The 18,525-nt window shown below is 46.2% G+C and overlaps 1 long non-coding RNA gene across 1 annotated transcript in view; it reads left to right on the top strand.

Annotated features, from left to right (window-relative positions):
- The first annotated feature begins 433 nt into the window (after positions 1 to 433).
- Positions 434 to 18,525, top strand: part of LOC308063659 — a 54,500-nt gene continuing 36,408 nt past the window's right edge. The window contains exon 1 of the long non-coding RNA XR_013928033.1: positions 434 to 18,522. This is a non-coding gene — a long non-coding RNA (uncharacterized lncRNA). The remainder of the gene's footprint in view (positions 18,523 to 18,525) is intronic.

Below are 18,525 nucleotides of genomic sequence, written 5' to 3'. Positions count from 1 at the left end.
GTGGTTGCAAGCCAATGGTTTATCCACTGAAAAATAAATTAAATCTCAATGGACTGTGGGAGGCAAATTTGTGTTAAAGGGTCCTAAGGCTGATTTCGTCCTTTGGAAAACTGCTGTGAACTCAGAACTGAGCCAAACTGGCATGAAGGGGCATCATAGGGTTAAACATTTGGAAAAATAGAAACTCCTTGCAATGGTGATCATGGAGTGGTTGAGGGGAGGCCTCCAGCAGGATCTGGTGCAGTCCAGGTAATTCCCAGGTAAGTCCTGTTGTGGTTTAACCCCAGCTGGCAACTAAGTACCTCACAGCTGCTTGCTCACCACCTTGTCCTGGCCCCGTGGGCGGCAGAGGAGAATAGGGGAAAAGGTAAAACCTGTGGGTTAACAGAGATTAATAACTGAAATATAGTGATAATAGTAGTAGTAGTAGTAGTAGTAGTAGTAATGAAAAGGGAGAAAACAGAAAGAGAGAGAGAAATAAATCCCAAGGAAGACAAGCGATGCACAATATACTTGCTCACCACATGCTGACCGATGCCCAGCCAGTCCCTGAGCAGCGATTGCCCCCTTCCCCCTCCCCTCTCTGGCCAGCTGCCCCCAGACTGTATACTGGGCATGACATTCTATGGTATGGAATATCCCTTTGGCTAGTTTGGGTCAGCTGTCCTGGCTCTGCTCCATCCCAGCTCCTTGTGCCCCTGCTCACTGGCAGAGCACGGGACACGGAAAAGTCCTTGACTTAGGGCAAGCACTACTGAGCAACAACTAAAACATCGGCATATTATCAACATTATTCTCATTCTAAATCCAAAATACAGCACTGTGCCAGCTACTAGGGAGAAAATTAACTCTATCCTAGCCAAAACCAGGACAGTCCCCACGTTTCAGAGGCTTTCCTTAAACTTCTGGGGCATAGCGGTACGTTTGGGGATGAAGCACAAAGTGAGTATTTGACATAAGTGAATAAGCCAATGTTCCTCTGTGGGAGAGGGACAGAGTGAGCCTGTGAATTAATGATCAGCTTTTAATTTGTCCTTTCATTGGGATCAATGAAAATGTCAGAATGATTGAGGTTTATGTGCTCATGGGAAAGATGTGAGCCCAAGAGAAAGAGATCAGGCCTATTTTTTAATATATTTTTTCAGTGAAGAAGATGCTTCCCTTCATCTCTAGTACCGGAAAAAGGATTAGAGAAAGCTAAAGGGCAGCCTGAAATTTACCCCTCTGTGGAGCTGGTCTGAAGGTGGTGATCCCTGAGAATGATTGCAATCACCTGGAGTCAAGTTACCTATCCTATGCTGCCAGATTTGCTATGAGTGGTTTTCTCAGGCAGCCTAGACAACGCTCAGGTCCCAGCAGAGCCTTCAACCTCGCCATCCTCAGGATGGTGGCTGCCCTTGGCACAGGATCCAGCCTGGCTGGTGTTGGCAGATGTGAATTTGCTGGCTACAGACGCGTGCTGTTTGCTCTCCCCAGTGCTGGGATGTTCAGGACTGGATGCATTTCAGGACGCAGGAGAACAATGAGAGACTCATGTTTCTAAAAATCCTTGTTTGAAAAGGCTGGATGCTGCTGCTGGGTGTGAAAAGCTGGCATTAATGTGTTGGAGGCAAAACGAGTCACTGTGGCCAGATTTGGATTCTAGTTACTGGGACTATTGATGCTCGAACCCCACAGCCACATCTAGTTCTGCAGGACAATGTTAACCTTTGCTCTGCCCAGGGTGCCACTGTCCCCACAATGGGACCAGGATGACTAATGAGGTTTTCAGTGTAATGAAGCTTCCAGAGGGCTTTTTTCAAGAGCAAGCAGTGTCCCAAACCTCGCGCTTACAGACATACGTTCACAGAGGCTTTTCACACCTAAAATGGGCACCTACATCCTTGTTTCAGCCAAAAAAAAAAGGGTGTTTCTGAGTCTTGGCAATGTTCAGGCATAAGGAAACTCCTGGTTTTGCCACTCACTTGGTGCTTATAGTGTTTCTGACCGGTAAGTCAAGTATTCAAGTGGGTGGACAAGGGTTTAGCTGCCTAGAGAAGGAACCTAGGATGGAAACTGTGGCCTGAGGTTGTAGACTCCTTCGCACATCCCCCTTGTCTTGGTGGAGGTTCTCAAGCAGCCCCATGGCAGGGGGAACGTGTCTGCAAGCAAGCCACCAGGCGCACTTTGGACTAATTAAATATTCATTGTGACAAAATGCCACAGACACAAGGGAGTTTTCAGTGATCGCTTCACCCCAGATAACCACCTGACGCCTGCTCGCTGTGGTGGGGCTCCTAGGACGCTTCCCTCCTCCCTCTCTAGACTCACCTGCTCACCTTGGCCAGCCTCCCGCTCCTTGTAATGAACAGGGAAAGGGTGAGCTGGGCTCTTTTATGTCACAGCTGCTTTGTCTCAGTTAATTAATCCCCCCACCCCAAATGCTTTCTTTGTTATGTGGGGGCCTGATTATAACATCCCACATTGGGACTCTGGCATTAAGTTGAGGTCTTCTCCGGGTGGGTCAGCAGCCAGACTGGACCTATAGCCCCTCTCTTGCTTCTGCACGTTGGCTCAGGCTGGGTTTTTGTTGCAGAAAATTTGTCATTCTCAACACTCCCAGACATGAGCAACGCAACCGTGCTGCTGCCAGCAAACACAGCCTTCACCAGGAGCTTTTATGATATCAGCTCTGCTATTGCTACTTCTTTTCCAGCCCTGTGGCTGCCGTCTCAGGAACTGACCTCATCGCTTCCTGCTTTTGAGCTCAAAATGTGGGGCATGGGGACATGCACGCACGGCCCCGGCTGTTATAAAACCTTAGCAGCCTGGTGAGCACATCCTACGTGAAACCTCCCACCAGCCTGTCCCTGCGTGCCCAAACCAACGCCCCCTGTCAGGGACCACGAGCTTCCCTGGTGGGCTCAGCAGACACCAGGTTTTAGCCAAAATAAGGGTCAACGCTTACATGTACCTGGAGATAGAAGCAGGAGGACTGAGAGTCAGGCTCCTGGCTTCCAGCTACATTTCTTTTCTCTTTTGAGATAAATATGCATTTCTTGTGGAAGGCAGCAAAGTGGATGTCCAATCTACCCTTCAATCCAGCTTAATGCCCATCCCACAGCCTGACCGGTCCTTTTTGATTCAGGGCAGATGCTAAAACCTAAACCCCCTGCTGTTCTGGAAGAACTTACTCAGAGAGAAACTTCTCAACAAAATCCTTGTTCTGCTTTCTTCTCCTTCCCCCATCCCTGCAAGCAAGGGGTTTTATATCCCTGCTGAACTGCCAGGGCTTTTTTAACTCCTTGCTTTTATTGCTCTTGCTGTTCTTATTATTGAAATGTCCAACCCTGCCTTGAGCATGTGGCTTGTAGGGATGTACCAGAGCAGCGAACTGCATGGATAAATTGTGCATTATGTCAAAGCCAGGGCCTCAGAAATCCTTCAGTGAGCTGGCTTTTAGTGGCTTTAGTTTCTCAGCTGATTATTTAGCCATCTTCACCAGAAAGTTGTCTCAGTGAAATGAGAACCCGCCCACATTCAGGATAAACTCACGGTTTGGTGGTTTGTTTTTTTTTTTTTTTTTAGGTTTGGAAAATGTCAGGTTGTCTCTGGTGGAGGATGTGTGTGTGTGTTTTATTTTGTGTGTGTGGCATCCCTGCATATGTCTTGAGTTGGTTCAGAAGCTGAAATAGGAAAATAAGTTTCTCTTTATTCAAAAATGGAAATGAAATGATCAAACAGTTCAGACAAGAGCTATGTAATGCTGTATTTTTACTGATTATTTAGTAGATACCAATAACAGTAATTTTTATTACTATGACTCTTTATGCCACTGCTTTCCCCATCACTCCTGAGTCTTTCTGTATTTGCAAAACATTTTGATAGCCATTCCTGTTTGTTTTCCACCCATTGAGGATGTTTTAAATTCTGCTGCAATCTGCCTAGAGGCTGCGGTAAGCCAAAGGCAGCGGTTTGTGCAGTGCACTGGCAGAGCAGGTATCCAGACTGTGTAGAGAGGCGGTGCTGGAGATGCTGTGGTAGCAAGGCACCAGGCTTGCTCTTTGCCTGCCTCAGTGGAGGTGTGCATTTGGCTCATGCCCAGCTACCAGGGGACATCCTGGTGTCCTTTAGGTGAATACCTCTGGTGACAGGGATGCTCTGATTTTGGGGGCTAGGGATGCTAGGGATGCTAGGACTCCTGAGTACAGCACAGTGTGATTGGTAGGCTCTAGCAAGGGGAACCGGAGACCTAAGGGATGGCCCTTAACAACAGAGGGCAGTTTCAGAGGAAATCCTGCAGAAAGGAAGGTTGTGGGTAAGTAAAGGAGATGACCTGCATAAATCCACGTCCTTTTGCAAATTTCAGCCATTAGAAGATATGCAAATGCAGGGTGGAAATAACCTTAGGCAACAGGTTTTTGTTGCAACTACACAGCTGTGTGAGTTAAGAAAAAAGCCAAATCAAAAGTTTTCAGGCTCTATATTTTTGGATGGGGCTTTGCTGAGCTTTTTACTGGATTTTTTTCCCCCTTGAATTTGGCACAGTTAGCACGACAGAAGCTAAGATGATACATATGTTTTATAACAGTAGTGCACATTGTGAGTTTAAAATCAGTTTATCAATGTCTCTTCTCTTTTCTCTCTTTTCTTATTCTCTGCATTTTCTGTTGCTCTTCACAAAAGTTCTGCAAGTTCAGCTGAGGAACTGGATGTCATTTTATTGAGGGAACAGCAATGACATTTTGTTTGGATGGGACTGACATTCTCGCAGTTCTGATGTCCAGGAGAAAATGACAGCCAGATAGAGTGTGTTGTTTTGGGGTTTTTTTTGCACATTATTTCTCAAATCCTGGCCGTGACCATAAGAGCATTCATTTAGAAGAAAATTCACTTTCAGAGAGGAATTACCACAGCTAAGTCTAATTATGAGGAGCAGAATGGCTAGCACAAGAGCATGGCACATTTGGATGTAACTGTGAAGAACAATAGCTTCAGCTCCCCTAGAGCTGCTGGCCACTGCAGATGTGTTGACTGAATGTATTATGGGGCAGAATAGCTACGTGCATTCAAATCTTCAAGCATCCCATAGCTAAAAGGTTCACAATATCCTATATTTCTACATTGGACAAGGTCCATGCAGCCCACAACTGGATATATCAAGGGAAGGTCTAACACTGCAGCTGTGGGAAGGCTGCCCAGCACATAGGTCTCACTTTAGCTTCTCGAAAGTGAACATTGTTCCAGTGAATCCAATGTCTGTACGTGAAGCATAAACCTGGGAGTGGACCACTCTGGCTTGGCATGTCGCCAAGCTCTGGGATGAGATTAAAATGACTACAGAACTGGTTTAGGCTGTTGACCGATGCTCGCTTGGTGTTGTTCTACTGACTTCCATGAAGCTAAGCTGAATTACATCTACTGAAACCAAATCTATCTGTTTTTTCCCCCTGCTTCTTATGTTCAGGCTTGATGTATTATGTCTGGAAGCAAACAGTTAGAATAAGATGCATTTGTTAGATTGTGTCTTTTCATTATCCAGACAGAAGGAAGAGGCAGTTGACAAAGTTTCAGCAGACGGTGCATAGTTGTTGTTTATGTTAAACAAAACGAGAATGTGCAGCATTCGGGTGTATAAACAGCATGACAGCAATAAGCATAAAACATAAGATTGGAAGCAGATTTCACTTTCAGGCCTTGGGGAGCAGATGGATCTGAGATCATTGTGCATTTGTGTACAACTCCAAGACCTATAGAAACTCATTTATTCCCCATGTCGATGTGTTTTACAGGAGTCAAATGTAGCATGGCTGCAAATGGATGCAGCTCCATTGAACATAATGAGCTGGACCCAAGCACCTAGATCTGTCTCTTAAACTGCTCCAGCAACACTAAAAGGATGGGGAACTGCTTTAGTCTTGCAGTCAGAGATTGCCTTGTCATCTTAATGTTCAGGTGGCATAAAGATGAGGCAGCCCCTATTTGCATCTCCTGTGTGTGCAGGCTGGAGGGAGCTGAACATGACAGGAGTCACATCTGGTGGAGGCTGGTTCTGCTGAACTTGCACCGAAGGTGGTTTCCTCCCCATATCTTATATATATGATATATAGACACATCAGAAGGCTTAAACTTTTCTCTTCTTTGCCGTTTTCTTACCCCCTCCACCCTTGAACTCCCATCCCAGATCTTGCACCATGGTGAGCACAGCTGGAAGCGGAGATGTGGCTCAGTCGATGGAGTTACATCTGTTTGTACCTGTGTGGTTCAGGACTGATGCTGCGAGAAGGAGGAGAAACCAGTCCCACCCTCTGTACAACGGTGGAGACAAAGCTATCATTTCTCAGTTTCGGTGGGCCAACTGGATCGGTTCAAAGGCTGCACCGGTTTGGTACTTATGGAAGCAGGACCACATGGGTCACCTATTATTTGTGGCCCTGATTTGCTGGAAGATCCATGTCATTGAAGTGAAGGACATAATGAGGGATTTCAGTCCCAAGCAGAGACTATCCAAGCAGGTGGGAAAGTGACGGGCCAGTGTCCAGCCTTCAGAGCACAGACCAAAGCGAAGCTGTTTTAAATAGCAACAATGGCCCTAGTCCCCCAGCAGGATGGAGGGATGCAGATTGATAAAGGGAAGAAAGGGCAAAAAATAGTAACCACAGTAAGTGCATGCATGTGAGAATCCCTTTCAGGATGCATTAATGGGATGCAATGAATAGCAAGAAGACCCCGGAGTGTGTTTAAAACTGATTCTTGGTATAATATGAACCACTGTAAATGAAGTGCTGTACAAAAGAAATAATAAAAATATATCACTGTAGTCAGTATCACTGGCTGTGTCAGTGTTAACCACATCAGAGCTTGTTATTAACTAAGCGGCAGAATAACATGAGCAAACAAGACAGCAACGGGGAGGAAGAACATAAGGACCACGACGGGGCCCCAGCGAGGTTCCTCCTGCCACTGCTCCAAGAAATGGGGGCCCAGGAGGGAGAGAAAGTCCACCCGCCTTGCACAGCTCAGCAGACACCTCCAACGACGGCGTGGGTATGCACTCACCTCCTCCGTCGCCAGCTCTCCTGCAACAATTCGTCTGGAACAGCCACTCGCCTCCGAGTGAGGAGTTTTAATAAATGAACGTCATGCACAAGCCGTGCATGTATGTGAGAGAGGATGGGGACGTGTATTTTTAAACGCGAAAACTCCCACCAGCCGCAGTTTGAACACGGACTGTATGATCTTCAAGGGAAGGAGAAAAATGTGCTGGTTTCCTCTAGAATCGGATCGTTTGTTGCAAACTGGGCAGTCGATCTGAGAAGAATTATGGAAAATGCGGTCCACAGTGATTAGTAATTTTGGGGTGGTATTAATTTCAGGGTGATCTGTTAGTGGCCCTGTCCCAGGAGAGGTGTTTTGTACTTTCTGGAACTCAAACCATCTCTAGATGCTTCAGGCTGGATTGCCCCAACTCCAGCAGCTGAAAATGTAAATCTGTGTGAGGGAATTTCCAACAGCTGGTTGTGAATTATTTGTGCAGCTCTTAGGAGAAGAAGGGTGAAATCCTGCCTCCACTAATGTTAATGGTAGATGTGCCACTGACTGCAGCAGGGCGAGGACTTCCCTGGGCTGCCTGACTGTCCCCTTGGCTGACTGTGGTCTCCAGCCAGGATGTGAAGCCATGCCAGGTCCGGAGCAGTATACCCAATCTCTCAGTGTAAACAACTCAGGGCAGTAAGATTTACCTACCCTTTGTATCCTGGGTGTTTTACTTTTCAGTCTTTAATACCCTGCCTGATGTAAGCTTTAGTCATGCTGAAGAAAACAGCTTTATTGAATTTGGCTTTATGTTAGCATTGACTGGACAGACTGTATTCAGAATGGGCTATTACTGTCCTTTTTACTAGTTATCCGGAGCTCGAATATCCTAAATAACATGCTCTGATGATGTCAGTGTCTCAGTGTCAATAACAGTCATCAGTATAAGACCTGCTGCCTCTTTCTTCTCTCCTTCTTCAGTATGGGAGGATATATACATGGTTGTGCGACCTTTATGCTGAAGGCCATGATCAGCTTGCACAGAAGTCGGTGAGGATGCACTACAGCAACAAGGAGCTGGACTGCTGGTCCCCAGGGCTGGGCTTTGGTTGCCCAACAGCCTCCACTATGAGGCTGCTGCCTTTGGCTCAGCACTCTTACTGCAAGGGCAGCTCGGGCTGCATTTAGGATTCTTGGTGTCTGACTCTTTGAGGCAGTTGGGAAAGTGGGAGGGGAGATGAAGGAATATGCACAATAGCCTTTCGAGCCTCTCCAGTGAACCCAGTAGGATGGAGGATGATGAGAGGTGGAGGAAGGTTACGGGAAGGAAAGGGGAGGCCATAAAGGACAGAAGTACAGACTTCATGAAAACATGCTGTGTAGGTTTACCTAAATACCCACCTGCTGCCCTGGCCTCTCATGGCCTCTGGGGGCTTATTATCACAGCTAGAGGGTGGTTGTGCATGACAAGGGATTTTAAAAATGAACGATGGAGAAAGCCTTCCCCTCGCCCTCAGCTTGACCTGCCACCCCCAGCCCGCACGGCTGGCGATACCCCACATTTCTGCACGTCCCACCAGAATACCTGCATACCTCCAGCTGCGGGCAGAGCCCCGGGCTGGCCAGGCAGGTTTTAAGCCAGCTTCTCAAAGCTGCTCCGCTGTTGTCTGCGTGTGTGTGTGAGAGCAGCATTTCATCTCAGTGCTCCAGGGCTGCACGGAGCTCCCGGATGACCAGCATTTCCAGCTCTAAGCCTTTCCAAGTCCAGCCAAACAAAAAGGAAAGGACAAAATTGGTTCTGCCTTTTTTCTGCTGAGGAGGCACTTCATGACAAGTGCAAATACAGAAGTTGCTTTGACTCCTGGATGGATAAACTCTGGAATCTAAAGGATGTTTGAGGACAGATTTTCAGAGGTTGGCACGTACATACTGACTGTAAAATTACTTCATTGAGCCTGGCTGTGCATGTTAAATCCATATTTGCCTGTGCAAACAAGGTGCTTATGCATGCAGTTAGACGTTTTGCAGACACAAAGGCAAAGGCGAGTTCAAACCCTGCCTTTCTCCATCTTTATGACTGTACTTAGCAGTATTCTCCCCTGGCCAGGAACTCTTCCCTGGGATCTGTGTTTGCGAGGAAAAGCTCATGCCGTGGCCCCAGATGGAAAGGCTTTGAACTCATAGCTTAGTTTCAGATAGACCATTTTAATTGGGATGGTTCCCAAAGGAAAGAATAATCAGCCTTGAGTTTTAAACTACCCCAGAGGAAAGTCTCTTCAGCACACAGCGGGAAGGTGCCTGCAGCACAAATTCTCACTCCCCATTTGATGCTGCAGCTTCGGCTCCTGATGTCAGCCGGTAAAAGCTCAGGGTGCCTCTTAGAAAATGCACAAAATCTCTCTCACTTCTGCTCCAGGGCAAAGCTTAGGGCTGGTGCCTGCATTGTGGGATGATGCTTGGGACCCATGGGCAGCTACAAGCCATGACAATACTCCTGTCTCTTCCAACTTCAGTCCATGTCTCCAGTGCTTGGTGGCTTAAGTTCAACACCTCCATGGTGCTTAGGGAGAGATGAGCTTGGGCTCCTTTTGTCCAGTTGGCATGGATGGGGGTTTGGGTCCATGGTTTCCCCTGCCAGAGCCCTCTGGAGCAGAGCTTAGGTGCAGGACCACGTGCAAACCAGACTAGTGCTGTGTAAACCTGGACTGGAGGGTGGGTTTGGAGGTGGTGGAAATCGACCAGCTGTGCAAGGAGGGAACAGAGTTGTATCAGTGCTGGGTGCTGCAGAATATCATCCCTGTCTCAGCACGTGGAAGCTGCCCGTGCTTTCTGCGTATGGGGAATTACGCTGCATGAGCTGCTGGTCGCACCTCAGTGTCTAGAGGCAGAAACTGTGCAGCGATTAGGGAGATAATAAAGGCCTAAACATCCACAGGCTTTGAAAATAGTTCTCTGAGTAAAGCATGCTCCTAATCCTGCCTCTCCCGTGACATTCCTGCCTCCCTGCAGATCTTTGTCTCCTGCTTGGCTATCTGAAGTAACCCAGCGAGAAAACTCATGTTAGTTAATAATAGCAGCTTGGGGATAGAGATTACAACCAGGGCAATGTCAACAAGACATTTATTTTCAACAAATGGGATAGGGTGTCTGATGGGTCGCATTTGCATTTGGCATCCACGGAAATTTAAGGCCTGATATTTGGTGTCCGGCACGTCCATAACAATGTGGATTCATCACAGCCCTAATTATAGCTTTTGGACAGCTCACATGGGGTAGCATGAAGCTTATTTATAGGTAATATTTATAAACAGACCCATAATCTTCCCAGGAAAAGGGCTCTTAAAGCGAGACACGTTATGATATGATTATGATTACTCTGAGAGCCATCACGGGGAACATCGCTGCAGGAATCCCTTCCCCCTCCCAAGCGGGGACCGTGCAGCATCGCTGCCCTGCAGCAGGTGAGTGCCAGTATCCCCATCCCACCCCATACCCAGCACGCAATTCCTGCAGACTTCTTTGCTGCACTCTCTGGTTCCTTGCAGGGAAAGGGGGTGTCTGAAACTAGTGGTTTCCCAACAACACCGAGGGCATGTGACAGACATGCAGTTGTATCTCAATAGGCTACTGCAGTGTTCAGCTGCAATCATGTGGCTTAATCACCTGACTGTATAAATGAGTTTCCCTGGACAAGATTCGATCCTGTTAGGCCCCTTGACTAATTACCTGCTATTGTGAGCAGCCCTGCTTGTTGGGAAAAGCAACTCTTGTCCCCCAGCAATAGCAAAATAGAGAAATAAACACAAAAGTCTGGAGATCAGAGGGTGCTCATTTACTCTCTGTATGCAGTGCCATATAAAGGGCCGTTAATTATGTTCCTCTTTCATGACAAAAGTAGCTTTTCAAAACAGTTTTCCTTGTTTGTTCTCTTTTAAACAAAGGTACCTGTACTTCTGTCTTCCTAATCGCTCTGTAGCACTTGCAAGCAGCCTTGCAATGAGGAACTGGCAAGAAACCATGTCACCCAGCTCTGTATGACTTGGGTTTCTCAGTGCCATGCAAAACAGAGGGCAGAGTTCCCTGTACCTGGCAGATGCCCTGGGTCAGACCTACAAATTGCTATGAATGTAAAGGAGCTGCCTGGCAACTTTCCTGTGCCTGCATGGTAAGGGCTGGTGGGATAGTGCAAGGCAGGTAGAAGTCAGGCCAAAGAAATGATGGAATGCCTGAGCCCTGGAGGGAAAGGCTTTTAGTGTCCGCTTCTGACTGTGCATGCTCATAGACATCATTTTCCTTGCATATGGGTGGCAGCGATGTACAAAAAGCATTTGAGAAAGTAGCTGGGTAACCCAAGAAGAGAGCTGGCATCTCTTCAGAAGAAGCTGTCAAGTCTGTGGTGCACGTGGAGGGAGAGCTTTAGTTTATTCTGCCAGGCTTGCCCCATTCATTCCTGGGTGCGTGAATCTGGAAATGGAAGGTGACAGAGCATATGGGTCTTTGATCCTGCTGAGTGGTGGAGAGGGTGCTGAGATGCCAATGCTTTCCCTGCACCGCACTTGGGTGCCGGGTGATTTATGGTCCCCTGCCAGAACAGAGCTATCTATATATAAACTTTAACCAGCAATGATCAACCCCTCTTCTTTTTTATTTTTAATTTTTGTTTTTCTGAATATTCAGAAAGCAGCCCCAAATTGTCCTAAATTAGCCTCTGTTCTGACGTACCGTCTCACACTTCTTTGGTGTCAAATTCTTTTTTAGGTAGTGCTAGAAATCACGAAGATGAAAAGAAGGAGGTTGTCTGACCTGTGCCTTTTCTTAGAGCATCACACATCTGTGGCTCACAAGCCAGTACACACCAGCTCCACTGGTGTCAGTCACCCTGTGCCAGCCTGGTCCTGCCCTGGGATGAGCAGAAGGTCTTCTCCTGCCCTTCTTGGGGAGAAGAGGCCTCTTTGGTATTTCCTAGGAGGGATGCTCTATTTATAACTGATAATCCCCTGAGAAAATGATCAGGAGCAACCTAAGGTCATTTTCTATTCTTACATTTTTTGCTGCTTTAAGCTCCATCTAGGAAAATGAAGCTGCTATAGGCTTAGGCAGAAAAGCTGAGATCCAGCTGAAAGGGGGCCCTAGTAGCATACAGTGGTGCACTCGTCCAGGGTTTGAGTCCTGGCTCTTTGTGCAGCGAAAACCCAGGAGAAAGATGCTTCTTCAGGGCTTCTCTTTGAAGGCACGCAGTGGATCTACACTTTAGAAATGCAGTTTCTTCACCACTTCTGTTATGTTTTGATCTTAATGGGAATCTTCCAAAGAAATTACCACTCAGAAAACACCCATCTTTCAGAAACAAGTTTTTCCCAGAAACAAATATTCCTCAGTGAGACTTTTGAAGGGTGAGTTTCTCAAGGTAATGATGATAGAAAATAAGGAAAGGAAATGTGGATACTCACTCCTGCTGACTAAGAAATATGTGTAAGACACTTGGCTGGGACCTGCAAGGATCGCATTCCAGACCCTGCTCTGGGTTGTGAGGTGTCAGAAGCCCAAGCACCCTAACCTCTGGCTTTTTGAGTAGTTTGATGAAGAAGAGCAACTCAGCATTTCTTGGGTCTGTCTGACTTTTAAACAACTCCCTGCCCCATTATTTAATGCAGACAGCTCTTTCCCAAGTTAAATGTTTATATTTTCACGAGCCTGCTTCCCCTGAGCAGGAGGCTTTCGCTGTGTCCATCAGTCAGTTACACTTGATAAGACTCGTATCCTGACCAACTTGCTGCAGCTCTGCTTCCAAATGGTCCTGTGTAGCCCCACTCTGGGAGAGGGATTTACCCTCCATAGATCCTGCAGCGTACCTTGGCAAGATCCATTTGCAACTGGCCTTGACCCATGGTGTCCGGTTAAGCAGTGCACACACCTCGTCCAAGCTATGGGACAGGGTTGCCTTCCCCTGGTTCCTGATCTGCGGGTTCATTCCCAAGCACGGCAGCAGTCTGTGTGCCTGCAGGGCGGGAGGGCGTGCGCCAGCACTGGGGGCACGCACCCCCTTATTCCGCATAACGGAGACCTTCCCTGCCCTTGACTTCTGCAGCCGGGATGAACGTACCAGCAGTCTCTCATGGAGCCTTTTGGACTGACTTCAAAGTCTTTCTGTGTGTGTTTAATTTTTTGCTGCCCAAATTAATTTCCTCACTTATAATTTTTTTTTCTACTGACTTTAATGAAGCTTTCCCAAGACTCCTAGTCTTGATGACCTTTCTAAGAAGAAATACAAGTCAGCCTGTTCCCCCAGGCAGTTTTTCCTAATTTCTCACAGCTCTGTTGACAACACATTCCCACCTCCCTCTAATTTCCTCTGAATATGATGACTCCTCTCCTATGTCTTGAGAAAGTAATCAAAATCAGGAGGAAAAGCAGCCTTTTTGGCTGTTTGCTGGGGAAGCAGCTTGTCCTCCTTAAGGAAACTCTGGAGAGGGTCTGTTAGACACAAACCAGGGTGAATTACCACCACTCATGAGCTGACAACTCACATGTCTACTGTTTTCCTTATACTGATGCTTTCAAAGTCTGCATCAGCTACTAGCATCCCCATTGGGGTTGCTTCTCACCTGACTGCTGAGATCCCTGTTGAGGACCATCATATGAATTTTTTTTTGCACTCTTTTTTATTTGTAATATGTAATTACACTCTTTGCAGCTAAAGACAGTAGAAAAAATTTGGAGATGACCAACTGAGGCATCAGCTGAAGCTCAGGTCTTCAGACATAGTCTTCTGTTGAAATCAGGCTTCAAGAGGCAGCCTAAATGACTTACTAAGGGTCACCCAGGACATCTGTGGCAGTGACAACTGAGCTCTGGTCTGCTGAGTCCCACGCTAGTGCCCTGAACAGAGGGTAATCAGTAGTCTCTTCTGCAGGAATTGGAGAAAGGAGACGAAGGGATTTCCAAGGAAAAAAAAAACCTTCACATCTTCAAACCTCTTTAAAGGCTGTGGGGTCAAATCTTTCTTGTTAATGGGACCAAAATAAGCAGAGCAAAAATAACAGTAACCTTCAACTCAGGCTGGTCTGCAATCAGAACAGCCTTTCCCCGCTCCCCCCCTTTCTTTTTTCCACTTCCATATTGAAGGCATTTAAAGAACAACAAAGACTCAAAGACTTTTCACAGGGTCTGGATTTCTGGCACTGCTTGAGCTGCTGCAGAGGAGCAACATCTCTGTATTCAGATGACTCGCTGACTCTGTCATAGCCCTGGTAAAACACCATTAAAAATAGTTATTTCTAATGACATATTCCAATGCAATGGAGATTCCTGTGTACACTAATTTGCTTTGAGGATTGCATCATCCTGAAGGAAGTGTAGCCAGAGAGATTTGAAAGCAAAGTAGTCTGTCTCCAGGCTGAGCTGTGGTACTTGGCAGCGATACTGCTCTCCACCGAGCCCAACGTGCTGTTTTAACATACTGCTCCCCTCCCTGTAATGTCACGCTGGAAGGATGGCATTTCTTGTCTCCTGATCTGTAAAAGATATGGGATGAGCTATTCAAGCTACCAGTGTCCTTGAATGAGGTTATTAGTCCACGTGGGACCTTCTACTGTGAGCATTTCAGGGGGGGTTGGTCATGAAGTAAAATGTTGAAATAGAACCTCTCATCGCTGGAGCAAAAATTATTGAAAACTGCCGATAAATTGACTATAGGACTGATATTTATCTCTGTTACTGTCCCAATATTATATTAACTAGGGACATAAGTTAACAGGTGAATTAAGAGGGTTGGATGCCCAGGAGGGGGGAAGGATTTCTTTGCCCACCTCCAGGATTTCACACAGTGGAAATAATCCTAAAGCACACAATTTCAACCCCAAAAGCTGACATATGTCCCTTGCTACCTGCAGGGGACACCTCTGGGTATGGGCTTTGGTATGGGTAGAGCTGGTGAAAGGACAGAAGGTTATGTTCTGGGTGTCTGTGGAAGAGCAGATAACTGGACGGTAATGTTCACCAAAAAAAAGTTTGGATAAACAACACTGCTAAGCTCCTACCCATTGTTGAAGGTCCTGAGAGAGTTGTGCTGAAGTTTTGGAGTGCCAGTGCTTCGTCTTCTTCCTCTGTATGGCCCCAAAATGTCAAGGGAGAAGCATCTAGCTCTTTTCTCCGTCCATTTGTAATAGCACCTTGATGGATGCTTGCCTCTTAGGTGAAGGGCAAACACATCAGCTCTACTGTAGGAAATGTGGACTGTGGCTGCATGCAGGTTGCAGTCAAATGAAGAGTTGATTTTGCTTTTCTGCCGGTGTGAGTGACTGGAGTAGAAGGAAAATAGATACCTTGTGTAAAGGAATGAAGGCAGTGGGTTGATTAACATTGGTAATATGCAGCTGTGGCCCTGCTACGAAGGCAGTGGGTTGATTGGCACAGATGATGTGCAGCTGTAGCTCTTTCCTGCATAGTGGTTAAATAGCCCTGAGGAGCATGGGAAGAGAGCTTGGATGGAAGAGGGGTCTGGAGGAAGAAAGCCCCAACATAGCAGAGGTAAGGAGCAGTGTGGTCTGGCCTCTAGAGGATGGAGAGACAGCATGGACAGTAGAATCTGACCCATGGTAAAGCCTTGTTGCAGCTTGCTAGCTTGCTTGCCTTGTGATAATTGGTGCCCTGTGTGAGTCTCAAACTCATTTGGACTCTAATTGCAACAACCTTGGACTGAATGACAATAAGATATTTTTTTTTTGAGATCATAACTAAGGAAAATGTTGCCTGCCAGAGTTCAAGGAGTGTCTGGACAACACTCTTAGTCATACAGTTTAGTTTTAGTAGTCCTGTGAGGAGCAGGGAGTTGGACTTGATGATCCTTATGGATCCCTTCCAGCTCAAGATATTCTGTGATTGTCTTTTAGGAAAAAAAAAAACATCATTGAGGAAATCAAACATTAGTTGAAAATGAAAAGAAAAAAGGGAAGCATCTTGGCGTTTATTATTTCACTTATTGACAAATTTACCACAAAATCAGAGATTTATGGTAAAGCCTAATAGGACCTGGATAAAGAAAGAAGAAACTCTGCTTGATAAACGTTACCCTGTTTTAGGACTGATACATGGAAAGTACTTGTTATGGTACATGTCTGATGTTAGTGGTTATGTGATTGGGTTATGGGAGTGGGTATGGATGAGTAAAATGCTCCTAGGATTTGTGTAGCACAACCTTCTCCCTCTGGTTCTCTCCCTCAGAAGAAAGGGAACTCCTAGAAATATGGTCAGAAAACAGGGGGCAAGGTGGAGTAACCACCTCAGGTTCTCTGGTGTATCCATGCTTGCTGTCTTATTATGGCTAAGATTGTCAAAAAGCGATCCCTAAGCAATCTCTGCTGAAATGTAAGACTGTTGCAATTATGTTATGTCTTCCCTCCCACCCCACAAAGCGGTTATTAATTAAATTGCATAAAAACTCTGCCTGGTATTTAAATGTTGTGCATGGATTATCTTCGCAGTTCATTATCCATTCCTATGGAGATCAAAAAGCATGGCTCTAACTCCAAGGAATATTTCAGTTAAAAAATGTAATCTTCTTGTTGTGCTGATCTGCACTGTAATAACTACCTGTAATCAGAGGTACATCTGCCCACTCCATCAGCTGGGGGCAGCTTCTTCTGCAGCTCAGCCCCGTATGGGAGCTGCCTGATGAATTTGTGCTCAGGTTCAAAGGGCTTCCGTGGGATAACTGATCAATTAAAAACAGGATTCACTTAATCTGCTTTAGATACGCTTTCGATGGCAAAGTTTAGAGGTGCTTAAGTTTAAAGCTGGCAAGTGTGGGTTTCTTTTTATGCTCACTGGAACAATCACTCCAGGATCCTTTTACATTTTCTCGGTGGAGAAAAACGGCCCTTTCTAGAGGGCGGTCCTTCTGACCTCTTGGGTGCTTATTTTAGGATGAGATCACTTCCCGTCTCGCCGTTGGCTGTAAGCGAGGCCAGGGGTGGCTATGTCTCAGTTAGTCTTTTGGATACTTAAATTAGGGCAGATGGGCTGCACCCTGCTGTGCCCCTCCATGTGACCCCCGCTCCCAGCTGGGGAGTCAGAGCCAGTGGGATCTCAGCCGGTGCCTGCCTCCTCAGCGGGTTTGTTTCCTGAGCTCAAACTCTGGACACTTTCTTGTTCTTCAATACATGAGCCACTAGGCATCCAAAAATGAGGATGAGTTTGCAAGGCGGGTGGCAGGCAGAGGGGAGAGCCTCCCTTATCTGCTTGTTTGGAAATGGAGCATGTTCTGTATAACCTCGATGGGCTGCAATAAAGTGGAGTTCCTGGGGGAACCTTCACAGAGCCAGCCTGCAGAGCAGCTCCTGCACCCCACCAGAGTCTGGCTGAGCTGGGAATACAGTCTGGGAGGCTTCAGTCTCTTCTGCTCTGTAATACACACTTCAAGCAAAAGGGATTGTGCTCTTTACCTGCAGGAGTGAGAGGAGCCGAGGGGAAGGCAGAAGCTCCGCATGCTAACAAGCTGCACGCCTTTGTTACTGAGGGAATAAAGTCTTTGCACCTACTATTCCTTTCTGTGTCCATTTACAAGTGTTTCAACAAGGCAAGCAGTGTTGTTCAGAGTTCTTGGCATCTGACTTGTTTTTTAAATCTGTTATACTATTATCTGGAGCATATTAACCCCTAGGTGCTTAGGTTTTTAAATGTGTAAGAGATGCCAGAGGGAGGCTGAGGGGAAAAAAAACATATCTAATCCTGCTTAAAAAAGGGCCAGAAGGTGAAATAACGGATTAATCACTCTTAAACACAATTTGCTGTCACCTTCACCGCAAGGTCCCTTTGATATCCAGAATTAAGAGACAAACTCTGCTAAGTTGCTGCAATTCAAAAAACACGCACACACACAAATAAATCTGTGCCCAGCAGTTCCCTGTGGTACAATTGTTGGAAGCACAAGCCATTTTTAAACTGATACCAGAAATGAACTTTTATTTTCAATCATATTTACTGTAAATTAGAAATTACTCAGTAAAATGCAATCTGTTAGGCAAAATGCATCCTGTCACTTTCAATTAACCAGCTAAAAGGTTGTTAATGAATAAATATTGACTTTTAGAGGAAATGCTTCTTAACCAGCTGCAGATCCATGTGCATGATATTTGACAAATGATCAATAGGGAGCTCTACGCTCCTGCTAACCTGGAGGTAACTGTTCAGAACGCCTAGGCACAGTGTTAAATGACAAATTGCAGGGTGGCCCAGAGGTGGGGGCAGAATAAGGAGATGCTGAGCTGCCTCATGTGGATGTATCCAACTCTACTGCCACTTCTAAAACTAAGCAGCCAAGAGTGTAAAGTTGGAGATGGAAATCAGCCATTCAAGCACACCTGCAACTTTCACTTGATTTTTTTTCAAAGCCTTGAACACTAATGAGAGCTGAGACAGCTCAGCCCCTTTCCAAGTCAGACCTTCTATTAGATAACAAAAATATGCATGTAAGTGCTACAGATTGACTCTTCAGGCTTCTAAGAGTTTGTC

The sequence above is a fragment of the Falco punctatus genome, assembly GCF_963210335.1.
Source record: "Falco punctatus genome assembly, chromosome: 4".
In the NCBI taxonomy this organism is placed as follows: Eukaryota; Metazoa; Chordata; class Aves; order Falconiformes; family Falconidae; genus Falco; species Falco punctatus.
Note: the sequence above shows the minus strand (reverse complement) of the source record. Positions and strands in the feature narration are given on the sequence as shown.